At 45.3% G+C, this 16848-nt stretch overlaps 1 long non-coding RNA gene across 1 annotated transcript; it reads right to left on the bottom strand.

Moving 5' to 3' along the window:
* Positions 1–890: 890 nt before the first annotated feature.
* LOC121137872 lies at positions 891–3653 on the bottom strand. The gene is made up of 3 exons (XR_005875141.1): positions 3556–3653; positions 2872–3134; positions 891–2119 (listed from the first exon to the last, which is right to left on the bottom strand). It is a non-coding gene; the product is annotated as an uncharacterized LOC121137872 (long non-coding RNA).
* Positions 3654–16848: the final 13195 nt, after the last annotated feature.

The following is a 16848-nucleotide window of genomic DNA, read 5'->3' as shown; positions in this document are numbered from 1 at the left end:
TTGTTGCTGACTCTGCCAAGCAAGGCTGAGGCTGTTGCTCTAGCTCAGGATCCCAATGAGTCAAGCCCTGTGAAGCCTTCATGATCAAGGTCCGTATCAACCAATGTGGAGACAGGTGGACCAGTGAGACCTGTCATTGTCAATACTGTCTGCACATGGCTAGTGTCCTGAACTGTTTTTACACAGGATCTGCCCAGGCAGATTCTGTTTTGCTTTTTTTCATTGTTATTTATTTGTTCTGTTTTGGTTTTTGTAACTCAAAAAAATCATAGCTAAGAGAAATGAGATATTTGAATGGGTTAAAATCTAGCAAGGAAATTGAACTTAAAAGAGTAAATCATAACATAAATGTAGAAAAGAAATATTTCCAATCTTAGAAAATAAAAGGGGAGGGAAAAATCTCTGAGTTGTTTTTATGATGTTGTTATTATCCTGATATCAAAACCAGATAAAAACATTACAAGAAGAAAAATACAGAGCTTGAGGAGATGGCTGAGTTGGTGAAGTGCTTGCCATGCATGCCTGAGTTCAGATTTCCACAACACAAAACACAGCAGTACACTGCTGTAATGTTAGCACTTGGATGAGGGGCAGGGGAGACAGAAGTGTCTCCCGTGGGGGCTTTCTGGCAATATTGCCAATCAGTCCAAGCTCAGTAAGCAACTCGGTCTCAAAAGATCAGGTGGAGACTAATTGAGGAAAACACCCCGTGTCAACTCTAGCCCCCACATCTGTGCATAACACTTGCAAACGTGGACCAACATTTCTCATGAGCATCTATGCAAAAATCCTTATCAGACACTGACAAAGTGAACTGAACAGTATATAAAGTGAGAGACCTGTTAATTTCAAAATAAATTCACACAGCAATCTTTTCTTTTATTCTTCTCTCATACAATACATACCGACTAGGCATAATCCCTCATGTCAAGGCTGGAAAAGGCTCCCAAGAACAGGCAAAAGAACAGCCCCTGCTTTCACTACTAGGAGTCCTACAAAGACACCAAGCTAACAACCATAACATACATGCCAAGGGCCTAGCACAGACCCATGCAGGCTCCACAGTTGCTGCTTCAGTCTCTGTGAGCCCCTATGAGCCCTGCTTGGTTGACTCCCAACATAGCAATCCCAATGCTAACCTTTTTGTTTGTGTTTCCACAGGGCCAGACAAACGGCATCTTTGTTTGTGCTTACAGACTTGGGTGTGTACGGAAGCTTTCCTGAGGGTGGCCGTGGTATGGCCTCAGTGTGCAGGACAACACTGGACGTGAAGGAAGCTTCGGTGCACAGGTTTTCAGCTCTGTTCATTGTATTTGAGGTTTTTGGCCACGGGTGTGACATCTATGTGACCAGATGTCTCTGGGAGCTGTGTGTGGCCCTATCACTTGCCCTGCTGTGTTGTGGGCAGGCACTGTCCCCTGCTAGCTCAGGTCAAGGAGGCATTGGTGGCTGGTGGTGTTCTGGTGAGCTGTTGGCCATTCTGCTCATGTAAATCAGTGTGATAAATTCTCATGAATATATCCTGTCAGTCCTGCTCCTTTAAATAGCCCAATACAGTGACAACCCTGTGAACTAATGGTGAGTGGGGGGGCGTTGGGTGTTTCCACCAGTGTCCAGCCAATCTTCTTGCTTCTCACTTAGCTTTTCCAGTGATATTCTGATTTTTAATAGAGCCATTCAACATCTGGCTGATTGTGTATCCCTTGGCATCAGGAGTAATCCTGAAATTTGAATGATGTACTATGACCATTCAACATGTTCCATGTTCTGTCATATCTGGAACACATGTTCTCCACAGATTCAGTCAAACAGCACAGAAACTGGGGTGGCCATGGTGCGTTGGGCTGGGGGCTTGGGTCAGCAGTATCTTTGGTGTTTGAGAGCTTCAGAAGGACAGGCACACAGATCAGGAGAGGAGTCTCTGGCCAGTTTCTTTCTATTTCATTTTCTAAAAGAGCATTTAAAATTATTGTCAGGGAGACATGTGTGTGCACATGTAGAAGGCAGAGGACTGCTTGCTGGAGATGATTCACTCTTTCTACTGTGTGGCTTCTGGAGCTTCAATTTAGGTCATCGGGCTTGGCCATCTCACCAGCCCTTGGAGTCCTGTTTCTTGGTCCTGTATAAACACACAGATAAATTCAGCTCACTGAAACGCAGGCATTGGAGCTAAACATCAGTCAGTTGCACCCGACAGCACAGTTACGTGCAAGGAGGTGATGAGCAGAAAGCAAGTAGAGAGGCTGAGTCCCGCTGCTCTCCCAGACCTCGGATGGTGTCCCCATCCCACTCCTCTCCCAGCCCTCGGATGGTGTCCCCATCCCACTCCTCTCCCAGCCCTCGGATGGTGTCCCCATCCCACTCCTCTCCCAGCCCTCGGATGGCGTCCCGCTCCTCTCCCAGCCCTCGGATGGTGTCCCCATCCCACTCCTCTCCCAGCCCTCGGATGGCGTCCCGCTCCTCTCCCAGCCCTCGGATGGCGTCCCGCTCCTCTCCCAGCCCTCGGATGGCGTCCCGCTCCTCTCCCAGCCCTCGGATGGTGTCCCCATCCCACTCCTCTCCCAGCCCTCGGATGGCGTCCCGCTCCTCTCCCAGCCCTCGGATGGCGTCCCGCTCCTCTCCCAGCCCTCGGATGGCGTCCCGCTCCTCTCCCAGCCCTCGGATGGCGTCCCGCTCCTCTCCCAGCCCTCGGATGGTGTCCCCATCCCACTCCTCTCCCAGCCCTCGGATGGCGTCCCGCTCCTCTCCCAGCCCTCGGATGGCGTCCCGCTCCTCTCCCAGCCCTCGGATGGCGTCCCGCTCCTCTCCCAGCCCTCGGATGGCACCCACCAACTTGGACTTTTAAGTAAAGCTGAGATGCTGGATCCTCACCAGGAGAGACTGTAGACACCGAGTGCGCTGGGTGGAGGAGCGGAAGTGCACTGGGAGTGGGTTCACTTTCACAGGCTGTGATGAAAGACATGGCGCAGGCAGCCAATTCATCGGCCGTAGTGCTGGGACTTGGTCGCAGCTGTAAGGAGCCTGGAGGATCCCTCAGCCTGCAACTAGAGGTTCCAATGGGCATCCCTGAGGAGACACAGGCCCTCCTCCTGTTCCAACACAGCCCAGGAATCAGGATCTATATAGCAGGGACCCTGTCCATCAGAAGTGAGAGTATACTTGTTTGAAAGACATATTTCATATGTTGAAAAATATTTCAATAACCTGAACATGGCTAATTCTATTCTAGCTGTGGACAAACCAGAACTCTCTGAGAAGTTTGTGCAGGTGGAACACCTCATTCTTTCAGGAGGCTAGCTATTTTGACAGAGCGGCATCAGGAAGGACACAGTGTTCCCTGCCGGCCATGGGGGGCTGTTGAAGAATTCTGAGTGAAGATGGCAAATAAATCTATAAGGAAATCCCCTTGGAGGAGTGCTAAGGATGGAGGAAGGTAGGTTAAGCCTGGGGGCATGGAGTCCACTCCGAAGGCTTTAAGAACATTCCAGAAGATATGGTGAGGTATAGGAGAGGGTAGTGGAGAAGGATGTGGAAAAATACAGTGTATCTCGGTACCTCCGGGACAAAGCCTGATGACCAATTGGATGTGCAGATAACAAAAGGATGATTCAGGTTGTCTTGAGCAACTGGGTGGATGGTGGCAGCATCTAAGATGGAGATGAAGATAGAAAGATGCTCAGGATGGTTAATATGGACTTGGTGTAACAGGAGAATAAGGGTGAAAAACGAGATCGAGATATCAAGATTAATGTGCAAAAGACATTGACAGAAGGACTAGAAATTTCACTCCACCAAGGTTACAATGTTGTGTGTGTGTGTGTGTGTGTGTGTGTGTGTATGTGTGTGTGTGTGTGTAATGCATGAGAATTCCTGCTTCTCCAAATGTGGGGGAAAGTGGCTGCTACTTAAACAATCTAGCAATGGTCACGATGCTGAGGGAGAGTAAGACTTTCAGGACTCTCTAGACCACTTCCATTCTTGGAGACATTGCTCTGGTATTTAGAAAACCGTCCCCATTTCTATCACTATTGTGTGTCTTCGGTTTGATTCCTTGTTCCAAGACACAAAGACCTGAAATCTCAGTGGGTCTCCTCTAGGCTCAGCTCCACATGCCCAACAGTGGCATGAGTTAGTGTGACACGTGCGGCTGGGTTGTAATGGTGAGGAATGGATTTGGGAGGTGACAGTGATAATTGGTGTGATGAGAAGTCCCAAGGGGACAGATACAGAACAGCCATGGTGGGAAGAACTGTTGGAAAGCTTAAGAAGGAGAGTGGGAACATTTGCTGGGGTCCTTGGATTAGGAACATACATAAAATTTCCAGGGTCCCTGGAACATTAACTGCTGTCTCCATTTTAATGTTAACTGTCATTCCCAGGGCCTTTCGATATTTTAGGTACACCAAATGCTTTCACAAGCAGCATAATTTATAAACTACAAGGTAGTGTGCAAGTTTCTTGGCTCTGGTAGTTTTCAATCCCCTTTTTTTTGATTTGTTTAATTCTAGAGTAAATTCTCTTCATGGCTCATGTGAAGCAGTGTGGGGTTTTTTTTATTGTTTGTTTGTTTGTTTGTTTAGAAGGAGGAATGGCCAGATTTCAATAACACACCAGTTCCTATGCTGTTAGCAGTGGTTTGTCTGGATGGTTGAGGTCTTGAAAAACCATTTTCATGAGGAAATGAGCATGAGGAAGACCATAAAAGAGACACATGGATAGAAATTCTCTGATATGGTGTTCCCAATGAATGTTCACCAGAGTAAGGAGGGGTGATTACGATACCCATCCTATGGATACCAGCCAACCTCTTTCCCTAGCCAGAATTCTCACTGCCCAGTGGGCTCTTAAACAAAGTGGCCATGGTGGTGGGAAGGAAGTTCTTCATGTGCTGAACATGGACTTCCACTCCCCAAGGTTGACCTGGCTACAGCACAGCTGAATGCCTACTCTGCCAGCAACAGAGATCAACACTGAGTACCTCCCAGCAAAAAAGTATACTGTCCTCCCACCCCCATAGAGTTATAAAATGTCTTATCCAACATGATGGACTTCCACACAGAAGAAACATTGCTTCTGACCAAGAAACTGACTTTACAGCAAATAAACTAATGATGATGAGCACCACACACAGAACTCATTGTCTTACCATGTTCTCCAGTTTCCTGAAGCTACCAGGATAGAGAGGAGGAATGGCCTTTAACAGATTTAGTTGAAAAACCACCTTGGAGGCGATGTTGCAAGGTTCTTCAGAAGGCTGCACGAGTTCTCGATCATTATCAAATATACATGGTGTTTCTCCCGAGATCATTAGTCATGGTCCAGGAACCAAGGAATAAACATGATACTAAAACTCCTCACTTTAGCTTCTAATGACACACCAGCAAACGCTTAGCTTCTTCTTATTCCTAAGACCTTATGTTCTGCTGGCCTAGAGATACTGGGTCCAGAGGGAGGATGCCTGAGTTGAGACGCAATAGTGGTGCTGAGGGACTGGAAATTATGACTGCCACAGGCCACAGTCAGCTCCTTGTGCAGCTGAGGCAGTTGAGGGCTAGATCAACCTGGGGCCTTCCTTGAGGCCCTGATGAATGGAGAATGGCCTGGGGCCAGGCCTTAGGAAATCTGTGGCTTCAGGTCCTAAACACCCAACTCTTCCCACCCTGGGTGATTAGCTTCTTGCTGGGTTTGTCCCATTGTATGATGGCTTTCTGTTGACTCTGTCCAGTTTTCCCCCACAAATAGCATATAAAATGTGGTACTTCATTTGCTTGGCATAAGACATAGCTTATGCAAGACCTCTTGATCCCAAACTTTTCTATATTCTTATCGTCTGATTGCCTGGTCTTCCTTCTCAGGAACCTGTCACTGAAGGACAACTTGCTGGTCCTGGTTAGAGTCAAAAAAGAAAAGTTGAGCTACTGTGATGACTGGAAAGACGGATCCTGAGTCCCACAAGGATGCTGGGCTGCTCCTCCAAAGGAGGGAAGGAAGAGTGTACCTAGGATAAAGCGAATTCCTTAAGGCGTCTTTCAACATTCCTATGCCCAGTGATGGAGGCTGATGGAAAATCATAGCAAACCCAGTTAAGGCAGGGATATTTATAAAATGTCCAATCCACCCAGCATTGATGATTTGGGTCAACCAACTCCGGTGAAAACAAGTACAACGGAAGAGCTTGTTTATAGACTATGAACTATGTGGTAGGAAGAAGGTAGGTATAAGTCCACCTGTGAACATGTGACCAAATACAGAAGCTAGGATGAGTCTTGTCAGGAACATCATGTTTGCCCATATGTGTTAAGCAAATGTATTTGTTTTATTCTACGCATCCCTTTTCATGATATGTAAGCTACACTGACTTTGGAGTTGGCATTTATATATGGCAAATTTTTCACCATTTTATTTAAGCTGTGGCTTTTTAAAAAAAGAGTGTGCACCACCAAGAACTTTATACCTTCTGTGGGAGATTGCATTTTTGGCTGTATCCTGGGTAGTTGTGCTAGGCTGAAGTCTGACCTTGTCTTTACTGGCAAGTTAAATATGGTTTAAAGAGATGTAGTAGTGGCAGGTTGACATGGGTTAGCATGTGAGATAGTCAATGTTACATGTCAAGTTGTCTGATCTGAGCTATAGTGCCCAAATGTTAGCTCAAACATCATTCTGGATGTTTCTGTGAGGGTGTTTGTTTTAAATTAGTTTCCATCACTGTGACAAAATATCTGAAATACTCCACTTGAAAGAAAGAAAACTGTACTTGACCCACAGTTCCAGGGGTTTCAGATAGATCACAGGGGTTCTTTGGCCCTGTGGAGGCACAATACAACATGGTGGGAGCTTGTGGAAGATCAGGCTGCTCACTTGATGTTAGCTGCAAACTAACATCAACCAAGTGAGAGACAGAATATATTATATTCACATAATATATTCTGATCACACTTTCCCCTTCTACAAGTCCTCCCAGATCCTCCCACCTCTCCACATCCAACCCCATGCCTTCTTTGTCTTGTATATCTTGAGACACAACCATGAGGCACAGAGAGACACTGGGAATAACACGGGGTTTTGAAATCTCAAAGCCTATCCCCCAGTGACACACCTTCTCCAACAAAGCCATACCTCCTAAAGCCTTCCCAGAATGTTCCACCAACTGGGGTCCAAGTGTTTAAAGATAGGCACCTATGAAGCCATTCTTATTCACACCACCACAGCTTCCCTGAAAGAGAGGAAAGTCTGCACAATGCAGCTTCCAAAGTGGGGATTCAACAATGGCTCTTTGGGTCTTTAGCTGGCTAGCCCACCCTGAAGACAGCACTCACAGCTGCTGTCATCATATTCCTTACAATAAAACTTTCTGTTTCTATATATCGATGTCTATATCATCACCATCATCTACATCTACATATGGTCTGTCATTTATATGTCTAGAGATAGATAGATAGATAGATAGATAGATAGATAGATAGATAGATAGATAGATGGGTGGGTGGGTGGGTGGGTGGGTGGGTGGGTGGGTGGATGGATGGATGGATGGATGGATAGATAGATAGATAGATAATATTCTGTACCTTCCTCTAAACTCTAGCCTGAAGACTGAAAACTTATCTAAATTATTCTTATTCAGTTCTAGATTTCTAAATGCTTTTGAATCATTCTGATTTTTTTGTTTGTTTTGTTTGGAAACATAGTCTCACTACACAGCCTTGGCTGGAGAGAAACTCGCTATATAGACCAGGTTGTCCTCAAACTCACAGAGAGCCTCCTGCCCTTGCCTCCCAAGGGCCAAGATTAAAGGTGTGTGCTACCGTTCCTGGCCTGCTCTGAATTTTATATACAAACTGGCAGGGGATTTGTTTATCTTTGTAAAATGAAACACTTTGGAGTGACAGATGACAGGAACCATACAGATGCTTCTGCTTTTGGCTGGGAAGCAAGCAGATCCATGACATCTTTGATGTCTACAACAGAGATGCATACACTCACTAATCTGGGGGAGTAAATTGAATCCAGAGAAACCCAAAGGTAGGGAGAAGCTGTAGAATGATGGGACTTCACACTTCGAACAAGGACACAGGTTTCTGGAATTGTGGTTAAATGCTAACATGCCCCTATACACGGTTTCTCTAACCCTGAACAGCAGGTATTTATCAATATCCTTGGACTGGTACAGTGAAGGCCAGAAACTGGTCGTGTGTAGTTAGTGGGGAGATTTCTTCATGGCAGGCTGATGGGTCATGGTCATGTTCATTCAGTGCTGTGAGAATCGTGTCAGTGCGTGGAGGAGACTTGGTGCCTTGAAGAGGATAACTTCATTCTCCATAGCAACACAAGCATTTTGAGGCATTTTCATGGTGGATGTATTACATACAGGTTGAAGAATATTTTTGTTTCTAAGCCAGTTTCCTAACTGTGTAGTAATAACTTCCTAATGAAACTTCCTTTACAGGTGGTAAGGTCTTTGGAGACGCGGAGCTTCAAAGGCAAAGTAGCCGAAGCCCAAGGTCTTCCCACAGTTTCTTCCATGCGACTTTATCTAACAGGTGAGACAAGCCTTTGCAGATCTGAACCTGGGTCAAAGTCCTGGAAAGCCCTGATGCAAGTGTTCTTTTGAAGTGGAAGCATTTAATACTAAGACAGTCTGTGTAAGTTCTCTCTAATCTGTACACAAGCTGTAGGAACGACAGGGTGATGGTTAGTCCAGACCAGCCGTCCTACACCCTCCAAGCCACCACACACCGAGAGAAGTACCTGCCTTCACTCCTGCCTGCCCTGTGGCCGCTTCTGCTTTGCAGTGTCTTCAGATTCCGAGCTCAAGAGACTGGGGGAAGCCTCATTCAGCTTGTGTGGACAGACCTCGGTTCTGTCACTTCTCAGAAATGATGGGCAGTACTAGGGAGTCAGATGACTTTCCAAAGAGAACCCAAATTAGAGTCAAGCAGGGAGAAGTACATGTATACCAGCCTTGGTGAGGTCCATGAGTCATTTCTCAAACTTTAAAGCTAACTCTGTGAATCCCAGTGAGTGAGTGGTGTGGTTCAAGGAGGTTCTGTCTTGTAAACTCCTTTAAGATATGTGTGTGTAGCTGCATGTACGTGTACATATATACACATCTGTGTGTATGTGTGTGTGTGTGTGTGTGTGTGTATGAGCATAAGTCACAATATAAAGTTTTTCTTCTGTTAGTCATGGTTGAAAATGCAAAGAGAGAAAAGAGAGACAGAGAGACAGAGAGACAGAGAGACAGAGAGACAGAGAGAGAGAACGCAGAAGAGGTCCCAGCAGGACTGTCAGGCTTTGAACAGGTTTTCCGTACCTTAAGAGCCCCCATGTCCTTTCTGCTCTGCTTTTGTCTTTCTCAGGTCTGTCTCAGAAATCAGGAACCTGGTGCCAAGGTTTCAAGCTGTTTTCCATGTTCATTAAGTACACTAAATAAGAGGCATGATGTAGGTGCCTTGGAAAGGCTAGGCAGTTTATCCTGTCTTCCTGGGAGCTGGGGAAATGTCACCTGTCACAGAACCAGCTCTGTGCTGTCCCCAGGAGGCAAAAGGTCTGGAAACAGCAGTAATTATTCAGTCACAACAACCCACTTTCCACCCTCCCCTAGCCCCCACTGCCGACTTCAGGGTGAAGGCAGTCTGATTTTAGTTAAACCGGAAGACCAGTCAGAGGCCTGCTCCAGCTTAAGGCTGCAGTGACAGGCAGCTTGGGTGACAAGGTCAAGGCCCCATGCTAACTGCTAGGCCAGGTGACTGCATGATCCCTAAAAGCAGATCATCCCAGGGACTTACTTTCTATGGTTACATACAGATGTCTGCCTTGTTTTTTCCTGCATATTGTGAAAATAACCTGGGATACATTTAAGGATATAACATAAAGTCATTTCGTGGAGTAATTATTTTAATAGTACTAGTTTCTAAGGGAGTCCATTGAAGGTTTTCCCAGTGTGAATTGTCAAGGTTAAAAATCTGAGCTGGTTGGAAGGCTCTTAATGGAGCCAGGGGGCCCTTGTTAGTCAGATGTCAGAAACACCTGTAGCCAGACTTTGACCTGAGCTACAGACATGACCACCTGGGATGGGCAGAGCTTGAAGCAATGCTGGTCCCCACTGGCCTCCTATATCATGGACTAAAGGATCCCTTATTCCAAGCTACCATATCCAGTCTCTATCTTTTCTATTCTCTTATTGTTTGCTTGTTGAGACAAAGTCTCACACTGTATCCTCAGCTGACCTGGAACTTAATACGTAACTCAAGCTGGCCTCAAACTTGTGGCAATTCTCCTGCCTCAGTTCCTCAAGTCAAAAGTGCTGAGGTTACAGGCATGAGCCATCAAACCCAGTTTCTAATTGCTTGAAAATTTTAAACATTATTTTTACTTTAAGAAAAATGAAATCATCTTATGCTAATGAGCTCACGAATTAAAACATTTTGTGGCTAGATTAAGGAAGCCACTCAAACTCTTGCCCTGTCCTAAACTCTGTACATCTCAGTGAATTCCTGTAGAAGAGCCTTTTGGAAGTCATGACACTTCCCTTAGGGTTTTACACTTTCACTATCAATTACATTTTTTACGCCTATGCACCACAAAACAAAAGCAAACAAAAAGTCACTATGACAGAGTTGAAACTAGAAAAAAAAACTTGTTTGATATTATCTGTCATGACTCACAGTCCTGCCTGTTTTCTGTCTAATCCCTTTTTATAAAACAGCTCTGCTTCTGCCGGAACCAATAGTAATCCTTGACTAAAAACTGAAGTACTTTCTAGTCCTTTTTAACTTTAAAACCTTAAATCCAGCTGCCAATTTGTAAAACCTCAACACATTTCAAGTTGGCCCAAGTATATGCTTTTCCAGGTTGCAGCCCTATTTAATACTAAATACTATTCTTTTGAGAATAAATGATTGATTGGGAGGAAGGGTTCATTCTGACTCTCAGTTTGAGAATGAGGCTCTGAGTGTTGCAGGGATCGTAGGGCAGGAGCACCAGGCAGGTGTGTGAGTGTCACTTTCATGGTCGGGAAGCTGAGACATAGGGCTGCTGATGCTCATTTGCCTTTTTAAATTCCATCTCAGAATCAAGCCTACAGGATAGTGTCAGTCATCTTCAGGGTAGGTCCCACCTTCTCAGGTAAAACTCTGTGGAAACACTCTCACAGACACACCCAGAATTTGATTTCCTAGTGACTCTAAATCTTGTCATGTTGACAGTAAAGAGGAGCCACCACTCATAGAAGGACTTTAAAGGCTGAGACAATACCAGACCCTGTGTATCTGTGCCCCCATGATCAAAACACAATTTAAAGGAGAAAACACTGGTTTTGCTAATGGTTTCAGAGTGTTCAGCCCAGGGTTGGGGCTGAGGAGGGAGCACATGGAGGCAGCTCTTCACTTCATGGTAGCCAAGAAGCAAGGAGGGAAGGGGATTCTGGGACTTGTGTAACCTTCAAAGGTGTGGCCCCTGAGATCTACTTTCTACACCTTGACCCCCACAATATCCCTATAACCTCTCAAATTAGTGATATTCCCCGGGGACTCAGCATTCAACCATGACTTCATTTCATATCTAGACTACAACAGACAATTTGATGAGTGGAGAAAACCCTGGAAATCATATGTCTGATGAGGAGACATAAAGAGTCACTACAATTCAACAGCAGAAAGACCAACAACCCAACCAAAGTTCAGGCAACGGGCTGAATAGACGCTGCTCTAAAGAAGATATGCAAATCAAAACAACACTGAGGTATTATCTCAGTAGATTGGCTATAGTTCATTAAAAAACAAGGAAAGAAAGAAGATGAAAAATAAAGACAAGAAAAGAAGAATTAGGAGGACTGTAGCTATCATACAGTGCGGAGAGGGAGATGAATTGTGCATCCACCCTGGCCAACAGTTTGGAGATTCCTCAAAAGTTAAATGTAGAATTGCCTTGTAACCGAGAACGTCCACGTGTATCTGAATAGTACGGTTATATTCTATCACCAAAAGATGATGTGTGTGTGTGTGTGTGTGTGTGTCCTGAAGCAAGACAGAATTAGCCTCTAGTCTGATGTCCATTTCTAGGTACACAACTCTCTATAAGCTCCAAGAAGACTTCGAGGCAATAAGTATCACTTTGTGCACTAATGAGGTGAGCAGGGCTCCTGGGGAGTGTCAAGATGAAAGCTCATTGACAAGGGAACCAACTGAGCCATTGCAGATTCGAGCCCCACACACACCCTGTGGATAGGAAAGAGGGGTTAAGCTGATCACCACAGGCCAATGATGCAAGCAAACATTCCTTCATAGGGGATGCTCTCTTAAAACTCACAGTGATGGAGTCAGAGAGCTTCCAGGTTGGGAGGCACACAGACATAGGAGGAGAGGTGCATACTTCCAGAGGGTGTGGAGGTGTGATAACCCTCCCCTACCCGTATGTAGTTCTCATTAAGTCTCTTCCGTCCCACTGTTTCTGAGTTGTATTCTTCATATACTTACTATCCTTCATAATAAACCAACAGACACAAGAAAAGTGATTTCTTAGCTGTTCTAGCAAATTACTGAACCTGAGGAGGGACTATCATAAGATAGGAACCTTAGATAGGTACTGAATCCAAGTACAAATTTTGCCTGGGATCCCATGTAGAGACAGTCTAGGAAACTGTATTCTTTAATGCATGGGGTTTGCACTAACTTGGGGTAGATAGCGTCATAACTGAATTAAATTGTAGGACTTCCAGTTGCTGGAGAATTGCTTTGTGTGGACCATTTACACATATTTGGTGTCTAAAATGTTATGCAAACAGACAGTTTCTCTACAATGGAATATTACCCAGGTGTAATAAGGAAAGGCATCAGGCACAAACTTCAGCACTGATGAACCTTAGAAAAACACACTAGTGAGAGAAGCCACACCCAAAGACTAACATCCAAAGATTCTTCTTGAACAAGACACCTAGTATAGACCAGCCTATAGGACAGGTAAGTCCTCCCAAGGACTGGGATGGGGAATGGCAGCTAGTGTTTGTGGGAGCTGAGTCCTGGTGTGGGTGATGGCAATAGTTTGGAAACGGACAGCAACGGTGCAAGGCTGTGGACAGGCTCAGTGCCACTCACAAAATCACAAATCACAAAATTTGTACGTACATATACTTTCCGTGGTTTGAAAGGTTAATAAATTCCCCAAATCACTTTAAACAGGCAAATTCTGTGGAACATGAAATCTGTTTCTGTGAAGGTACTTTCTAAAATGCTTATATCAAAGGTCAGAAGAAAGAGGGTTTGTCAGGGGTGGAGCCGGCTGTGCAGGGCCCACATGTTTTCACAGGAGGGGTGCGTTCCGGACTTGGCAGCATCTGGAATCAACCCCCTGTGCAGAGCGGGCCCAGTGTGTGATCCTGGGGATTTTCTGTTTCTAGTGTTATATTTATTTTTAAAGACATTGCTGAGTTCAGCAGAGATGTCCTACATTCATTCGTATTTTGCTTGGTACTCACTTCCTTAGAAAAATGGATGATCAGAGCAATGAAAACAAAAAGTCTTCTTTATTTTATCCCAAAGCAAGGTGAGTGCGCTTCCAATATTGTAATAAAAAGCACCGCCAGGACCCTAGGAAGTACTTAAGAAGCTGGGCAAGGTGGCACATGCCCTTAGTCCCAAGGAAAATGGATTTTCTCCAACCGTGAGAGGTCTTGTGACTGTAGGGGCATGATGGCAAAACAAAACAAAACAAAACTGCCAACCCCAGCGCATGTGGGGACAGGTGCGGGCTCCCATCCCCTGTAGTTCTGCTGTTTACCACAGCACAGTTAGCACTCCCGGCATAGAGTCCCCCAGGCTGCTGCTAGTTCCCCGGGTAACAGCACCCCACACAATTGGAGCCCCTGAGACCTGCTGTTTGCAGGTTCTTGCTTTCCATATGCACTATTAAGCTTCGAGTCTGACTGTAAAATCAGAGGCTCAGTTCAGCAACAGTGTATGTCTTAGGGGTGGGAACCTCTACGGCCATGAACCCTGCGGTGATGCTACTATGGGTGGAATGTGTCTCTAAGGCTCATGCTGGAAACTAAACGCTCCAGTTTCTACACTGATGCTGTTTGGAGGCTGGGACTTGTGGGACAAGAGCAGGATTAGATGAGGTCACTGGGGTGGGACCTCCAGGATGGCACCAATTGCTTTATAAGAAGAGGAGAAGACGGAACTAGCACATTTGCGAGGTCTCACCATGGAAGGAGGCTGCCATCTTGTGAAGCCGGTGAGAGGCCAAGATGCCCACACCATACTTCTGGGCTCCACTGGCTCCAGAATCATGGGGTTTGGACCCCTGTTCTTTATAAATTATCTAGCCTCTGGCATTCTGTTACAGCAGCAACAGTGAGGCTAATTTGTCCTCAGTCCTTCCATCTGCCCTGTATGTGCTCAGTGATTGCCCAGTGGTATGACTGATTGAATCACAGCAGTTTAAGAGGACTGAACTCCCTATGCCTGGCTCCTCCTAGGTAGGTTTCAGGATGTGTCAAGTGACCTGAACCTGGTCCCAAATATCTCTAGCCCAGGCTTTGGCCTCTGTTACCTCTTGTCTCATGGCCTTCCTACTCCCAGGGGGGCTGCCTTGAACAAAGTCATTTCTAGACTTTGATCTGAAGGTGAATAGGATTTGCAAGAGAACTCTACAGTGACTCTGACTCAGGGGACATCTGGGGATCCTCATATGACCATCAGTGTCCTAAACCTTTTGATTTCTGTTTGGAAAGAAGTTTCCCCTGCCTTTCAAGCCTAATTCTGTCTTAAAAACCCTCAACTTAAAGAAGGGGATGTTTCAGCCTGAAGCTTCTGGTTGCTGGAATCCTGGCCCTTCCAGGCTTCCATACACCTCCTGAGACCCTCCTTCCTGGTTACTCTATTCCCGTTAAGGTTATTCACCACGTAACTTTATGGGTCACCTGGCTGCTTCTGAGACTTCTAAGTTTCCTTTTTTTTAAAAAAAAAAAGTGAATATCTTTGTAACACTCATTTATTCAACTGTTGTGGGAAAATTCTTCTGTATGCTATAAATACATTTTACTCTCATTGACTAATAAGGAAGCTGCTTTGGCCTATAGCAAGGCAGAATAAGGCCAGGTGAGACAAACTAAAAATACAGAGAGGAAGAAGGGCAGAGTCAGAGAGGAGATGCAAGCAGCTGCTGGGGAAGCAAGGTGCCAGAAGACAGGTAAAGTCACAAGCCACATGGCAAAATACAGATTTTGTAAGCGCTAGTTAGTGATAAGCCTGAGCTATAGGCCAAGCATTCTCTAATTAATATAAGGTTTTGTGTGTTTATTTGGAACCGGGCAGTCGGGACAAAAGAAAAGCTCTGCCTCTGTTTACATTTAGCAAACTTACTGGTGCCATCTCTACCCAATTTCCAATATTTTCAGCACATAACAGCAAACACCCAGCCCTTCCCTGAAGAACCATCTGGACTTGAAGTGAATGAGGACCCCACATGCAGTGTCTCCACAGGCCATGGGGCTGCCAGGACTCCAGAAGGAAGGGTGTTTAACATTGTTTTGAGGGCTCAGGGAGAAATTTCTAGAAAGTAACAGCTACACTGTGAAGTGTAAGTCCTATCAGGCTTTAATCAAAGTGGTCCTAGATCTGGCCCATTCTATCAGCAGGTGTTCGCTGGTTTCAGCATTTCCGTTTTCTTTCCTTTTTCCTCTGGATGCAAAAGCTTTCTAAACAAATAGTTAATTGGCTAAATCCACTGGAATAAGGCTCTCGTACTCCAATGACCTTGATTGACCGCAAGGCAATCAAGTTCTGGGGACACCCTCAGTTCTCTGAGGAACAGAACCTCATCCTGTCTTGGAGCTGTTGATGTCTGCTGTCTTTGTCATTAAAGGAATCAGGGATGTGCCTATGGAGTAGCAGGTTTTCTGGAAGGGTTTTTGTTGCTGACAACTAGACCTTTGACCTTAGAATAGTCTGTGTTGATGATACTATTCCTAGGGAAGATGATGTGTTCTCGACAAGACAGCAAGTCAGAATGTTAAAGGCACATGGAGGTGGGGCTGGGGATGTTGCTTAGCGTCAGATTTTCTTGGCTAGTATGTGTGAGGCTCTAGGCTCAATCCCTGGGACAGCAAAGACACATAGATGCTCCTCATTTGTGAAAAATGTATAAGCAGTAAACATTAAATTTAAATAAAGGACCCACATCCTCCCTTTCTGTTGTAATCAAGGGATCTGCCTCTTGGTAGGGATAGTATTGGAACATAAACTAAGAATAGTTACATGAAGTAAAGTATTACAGAGAATAAGGAAACTACATGGAGTCTCTCCCAAAGTTTTCAGGGTTTTCTAATGCAGGTAAGTTAGTCTGAACATAGAATGCTTATGGAGAGGGGTAAAGGCCTAGTTATATCTGACAATGTATTTTCACACACATCTCATTCTAGGGATGAGAGGCATCAACTTCTTCCTGAGAAGACTTGAGCATTAAAATGAGGAAAGTTCAACTTTTAGGACCTCTGGTCCTGACTCCAGATGTTATTACCTGCCAGGGTGATCCTAGGTGGCTTGAAGCTGTGTGGTCCCAGGATCCTTAAAACAAAACAAAGCAAAGTAAAACAAAACAAAACAACAAAGACTAGGCGCCACCTCCTTAAGAGCAGGGCCCCAAGCAGGAACAGCACTGTTCAATAATAATTCATACTTCGCTGACTCCCCATTCTCTAGAATGTGGATGGGTTTGGTAGTGCAAGTTCATTGGTACCAGTAACTGTGCCTGCCTCTGCCTCCTGAGTGCTGGGATTAAACGCGTGCACCACCAACGCCCGGCTTATGGCATCATTTTCTAAAAAAGCAAATGGCTGAGTTATCACAGTCG

The sequence above is a fragment of the Mesocricetus auratus genome, unplaced genomic scaffold (genome assembly GCF_017639785.1).
Source record: "Mesocricetus auratus isolate SY011 unplaced genomic scaffold, BCM_Maur_2.0 Super-Scaffold_100707, whole genome shotgun sequence".
In the NCBI taxonomy this organism is placed as follows: domain Eukaryota; kingdom Metazoa; phylum Chordata; class Mammalia; order Rodentia; family Cricetidae; genus Mesocricetus; species Mesocricetus auratus.
Note: the sequence above shows the minus strand (reverse complement) of the source record. Positions and strands in the feature narration are given on the sequence as shown.